Raw genomic sequence first — 6000 nt, forward strand, 5'->3', positions numbered from 1 at the left:
CCAGTTTTCTCCCACTGTCCAAATATGTGCCGGTTAGGTGGACTGACCATGCTAAATTGCCCCTTTATAATATAATCTTTATTGTCACAAGTTGGCTTACATTAACACTGCAATGAAGTTACTGTAAAAAGCCCCGAGTCGCCACATACCGGCACCTGTTCGGATACTGAGGGAGAATTCAGAATTTCCAAATTACCTAACAGCACGTCTTTCCGGACTTGTGGGAGGAAACCGGAGCACCCGAAGGAAACCCATGCAGTCACAGGGAGAATGTGCAGACCGACACAATGACCCAAGCTGGGAGTCGAACCTGGGACCCTGGAGCTGTGAAGCAATGGTGCTAACCAATGTGTTACCAAAAATGTTTAGGTGGAGTTACGGAGCTACTGGGTTACGGGGATAGGCTGGAGGCATGGGCTTAAGTAGCGTGCTCTTTCCAACGGCCGGTGCAGGCTCCCAATGCTGACTGTAAATTTTAAGATTCTGTAGGATTTTCTCTCACAGTCTTCTCCGATGGGTCTGTCTGGTGGTATTTCCCTGATCAGCAATGTTGCTTCACAGTGCTAACCACTGTTTGTCTCTTGTATTTCACAACTGTGACAGGGCAGGGACCTGATTGAAAGGATTCAAACATGGGAGTTCTGGGAAAGATGGGCAAGCATTTGGGAGTGACAACATGTTCAAAGAGTTTGGAGAGGAGCGGGAGGTTGAAGATGGGGCAGTAATTTGTAAGGATGGCAGGGTCAAGGGTTTGTTTTATTGAGGAGGGGTGATGATGGCAGATTTGAAGGACAGACGGACAGTACCTGAGAGAGAGAAATGTTGACAATATCCATGGACACAGGGTAGTTGGCTGATCAGTAGCTCAGTGGGAATAGGGTCGATGGAGCAGGAGCTGGGTCTCATGGACAAGATGAGCTCTGAGAGGGCATGAGGGGAGATGGGTGAGAAACTAGAGAAAGATGTGGGTTCAGGGCTCGGCCAAGGGTGAAATTTAGAGAGTTTGGTCCGGTGGGCTCGTGGAAGGGGGAAGCAGCAGAGGCAGCTGATCGGATTGACTCACCCTCAGTCACAAAGAAGCTCCACAAGCTCCTCACACTTCTTGCTGGAGGTGAGGATGGAAGAGACAGGGGAGAGCGAGAGTACTTCAAAAGGAACTAACTTGTGTCAGAGATATTAAAAAGTTTCAACACACTGCGTATTTCACACAAATCTAATTTATTTGACTTTTAGCCAGAATATTAGCCACTAATGGGCTGGAGTTTGTTATCAGCAGAAAGAGACCCAAATGAACATGGTTCCTTGTGGCCTCGTTGGTGTGTCAGCAGGTGGGATGACTGAGTGAATCCCTCCCACACTCGGAGCAGGTGAATGGTCTCTCCCCAGTGTGAACTCGCTGATGCCTCTGCAGGGCAGATGACTGAGTGAATCCCTTCCCACATTGGGCGCAGGTGAATGGCCTCTCCCCAGTGTGAACTCGCAAATGTGCAGTGAGGTCAGATGATCGTCTGAACCCAGTCATGCAGTGAGAGCACCTGAACGGTCTGTCGTCACTGTGAACACGTTGATGGTGCATCAATTCCCCAGAACTTTTATAGCACTTCCCGCAGTCTGGACATTGGAACAATCTCTCATCAGAGTGAATTCGCTGGTGCGTCTGCAGGGTGGATGACTGAGTGAATCCCTTCCCACACTCGGAGCAGGTGAATGGTCTCTCCCCAGTGTGAATTCGCTGATGTACAGCGAGGTGAGATGCGTGTCTGAACCCAGTCCGCAGTAAGAGCACCTAAACGGCCTCTCGTCAGTGTGAACACGTTGATGGTGCATCAGATTCCCAGAACTTTTGTAGCACTTCCCGCAGTCTGGACATTGAAATGGTCTCTCATCAGTGTGAACTCGCTGGTGACTTAGCAGGTCGGATGACTGAGTGAATCCCTTCCCACACTTGGAGCAGATGAATGGTCTCTCCCCAGTGTGAACTCGCTGGTGACTCAGCAGGTTGGCTGAAATAGTAAATCCCTTCCCACACTCGGAGCAGGTGAATGGTCTCTCCCCAGTGTGACTTCGTCGATGAGTTTCCAGATGGGATGGGAAAGTGAATCCTTTCCCACAGTCCACACATTTCCACGGTTTCTCCTCAGTGTGACTGCATTTGTGGCTTGTGAGGCCTGTTGATTGACTGAATCCTCGTCCCACACACAACACGTGTACGGTTTCTCCCACTGTGAACAATGCTTTTTCCTTCCATGTTCAAAATCCCATGATATGAAGGATATGATAAATTGAGGACTCTGTCAAATCCTGATGTGATGTTTGGTTTGAGTTTCCGGAACTGAAGCCTCCTCTTCGAACACCCTGTGAAATTGTTTTAAAACAGAAAATAGGGAATGAGAGAGAATCCACAAAAACACAAAGGCAGGTTGTGAAATTAATGTGAATTAATCTGATCATTTGTCGGGCCAACACTAAGAAAAAGTGACCATGAAAACTGCTGGATTGTCACAAAACCCAACCGACTTCTTTGGGAGGAGAGAGAAAGAGGTGACGAGGGATTTTATATATCTACAAGTCAGAGGAAAGAGGATAGATGGCAAAGGAAACTCGATCTTGAGCTTCATAAACAGTAATATTGATACCAAAATTATGCTTCTGGTGGCACAGTGATTAGCACTGCTGCCTCACAGCGCCAGGGACCCGGGTTCATTTCCGGCCTTGGTGACTGTGTGGAGTTTGCACTTTCTCCCCATGTCCGTGTGGGTTTCCTCCAACAGTCCAAAAAAGGGAAAGTTAGGTGGATTGGCCTTGATAAATTGCCCCCAAGTGTCCAGGGATGTGCAGGTTGACTGGGGCTTTGGGGTTGTAGGGCCTAGGCAGGATGCCCTTTCAGAGAATCACTGCAGATTCGATGGGAATGGCCTCCTTCTGCACTGTAGGAATTCTATGGTTCTAATTCTATTCTATGAATCCTTATAAAGCTCTGGTCACCACTCTTCAGGAAGGATGTGAAGGTTCTTGGAGAAGGTGCAGAGGAGATTTACCAGAATGGTTCCAGCAAAGGAGGTTGAGGGGAGATTTGATTCAGGGACACAAGATTATGCCAGATTTCCATCAGGTAGACAAAGAAACTCTGTTTCCATTCACTGATCGTACAAACAGTCGGACACTGATTTAAAGTTTTGGGTAAAACCTGGATTGAACGATATAGGTCCTGAGGGGTCTTGACAGGGTCAATGTGGAGAGGATGTTTCCTCTTGTGGGAGAATCTGGAACAAGGGGTCACTGTTGCAAAATAAGGGGTTGCCCATTTCAGATGGAGATGAGGATTTTTTATTCTCTTGAGGGTTGTAGGACTTTGGAAATCACGTCCTTAAAAGGCAGTGGGAGCAGGAATTCTCTTTGCCCTGCACAGGAATTGTGATGAACATGGATCAGTTCCTCAGCATGAATTGTCATTCAGAAGAATTGGGACGGTGTATATTAGGCACAGCAGAGAGAATGGAGGGAGTGTGTGTGAGATAGAGATATACAGGTTTTGGGAATGCGAGAGGAAGGAATATTCCATAGAAACGAGCACTATGTGTTGTGAATATCCTGAATCGAAAGAGAAAATGCTGTGTCGCCACCGAGGGTGGCCACGTCCCATTTACAAAATGGACACTTGCAGAGAATGAAGGAAAATTGGACAATCCTAAGAAAACAAGCAGGTACAAGGTTTGTCTGTGGATTGAAGTTTGCAGTTCCCAGACAAGACCGATACTGCAAAGCCATGAGCTATCTCTACAGGGACAAAAGAGAAACATTTAAGCAAACAATACCAGAGCAGACTCCCCGGCGCCAGTGAGACTAAAACAAAGGCAGACCAACGGTCACCTAGGGCCCGCCGAGCGATCAGGCAGCCACCCCTTTATTGGAGAAAATCAATACAGATGATTAGGATGGTCCAATTAATTGGGGCCAAGTTCAGGGCCTGCCCACAAGAGCGCGAAGCCCCTTTGGGGTATAAAGAGGAGCCCCCAAGACAGATCTTCTTCTTCATCTTGGCCTTGGCTCTCAACGACGAGAGACCCGCCAAGCACCAGTCAATGCACGCTACGAGATAGGTGCTCCTAGCTACTGTTCTATACAAGTTCGATGCCAGTAGCCTCAGAACCGGACAACGGCCATTGTTCCTCTGACTGAGTGGGCACCCAAAGCTAAGTATAGGCTTTTAGTAGCAGTAATTGTTTAGTGAGTAGAGTTTGTGCATGAGTATAATTGACTGTGTGTTTAAAAAATGTGCATTGATTTCAAACTTACTAACTGGTGTATTGAGTCTTTGATCAGTATTCGGTTTTGAACCTTGTGGCGGTATCGAAAAGATACCTGGCGACTCTTGAGCAAGCATAATTAGAATTAAGGACAGCGACCATATTAACCGCCATAACCAGAGCCAATTAAGGAGAGAGCATAATGAGCAACAGCTGGAAAATCTCAGCAGGTCCGGCAGCGTCTGTAGGGAGAGAAAAGAGCTAACGTTTCGAGTCCGATGACTCTTTGTCAAAGTTTTGACTACGGGTTTGACTAAGGACCCGGGTTTGAATCCTGGCCCTGGGTCACTGGCCATGTGGAGTTTGCACATTCTCCCTGTGTGTGACTGAGTTTCACTCCCACAACCCAAAGTTGTGCAGGTTAGGCGGATTGGCCATGTTAAATTGCCCCATAATAATTGGGTACTCTAAATTTATAATTAAAAAAATACTTTTCACTGTACCTCACTGAGCCTTCTTAAAAATTATTTATTAATGGGAGGTGGGCATCACTGCCTGGACCAGCATTTACTGCTCATTCCAATTGCGCTTGAACTGCGTGTCCTGTGAGGCTATTTCAGAGGGCACTTGAAATCAACCACAACATTGCTGTGGATCTGGAGTCACGTGGCGTAAGGAGAGCAGATTTCCTGAAGACATTAGTGAACCAGATGGGTTTTTACAACAATCCACAATGTCATCATTACCTTTTAATTTGACACTTTTATTCAATTTCAATATCTGTCATAGACAGATTGGATCCCAGATCCCCAGAGCATTAACCTGGGTCTCCGAATTACTCGCCCAGTAACAATACCATTACACCACTGCCTAGCCACATAGTCTTGGCAGAATATGATGGTAACTTCTCAAAATTATAAAGTAATTATTTTTTCAAACAAATTCTAGTGATTTGAAACAAACCTGTTGGGCTTTAACCTGGTGGTGTCAGACTTCTCTCAGTGGGATGATTCTGGAGGGTTTGCACCAGCTCAGGGGGCGGGACTGGAGGACTGACCGAGAGCGGCTGGTCCTCCAGCCAATCAGAGTGAAGGGGGGCGGGGCAAAGGCGGGGCTCTCGCTCCGTCCGCATGCGCGCGGCCAAATGGGCCTGTCTCGGGGAAAAGCCCGAGCAGTTTTCGTCGGATCAATTGCCGCATCCGAGGTTCGTATTCGGAGTTTGGGGCCCACACGGAGTGTTATGTAGCCTCCCGTCCCATTCACCGGCTTGACCATGACTCACCCGAGCTGGATCTGCCCAACCGAAGATTTCCACCCAACCTGCTGAATCCTCAGCTGTCATCGGCACTGCGCATGCTCCAGATCACGTGGGCGACCGGGGCTCCGTTCCGTCCCCCGGTACCGCCTCTCTCTTCCTATTGGTCCATAGCTGCCGTCAATCACTGCCTGGGCATTGTGAGCTCGAGCATGCGCAGTGCAGATGCTGCACTCGGCCGGGGGGGTGGAGGTTCCAAACCCCAATAAGAAGTTTCCGGGCCCGGGTTTGCATGGAGCGGGGGGACAGCTGCGGCCTGCTCCCGGTGACAGGCCTGAGTTAACGGCCGCCGTCTTTATACTGTAGAGGCTGCAAACCTGCAGGGGGCAAAACATCAGAGTTAGAGTTTGTTGTGACACCAATGGGATATTGTAAAACAGGAGGTCAGGGTTCCAGTCAACAACAACTTAGAACATAGAACAGTACAGCACAGAACAG

Source organism: Scyliorhinus canicula, unplaced genomic scaffold (genome assembly GCF_902713615.1).
Source record: "Scyliorhinus canicula unplaced genomic scaffold, sScyCan1.1, whole genome shotgun sequence".
In the NCBI taxonomy this organism is placed as follows: Eukaryota; Metazoa; Chordata; class Chondrichthyes; order Carcharhiniformes; family Scyliorhinidae; genus Scyliorhinus; species Scyliorhinus canicula.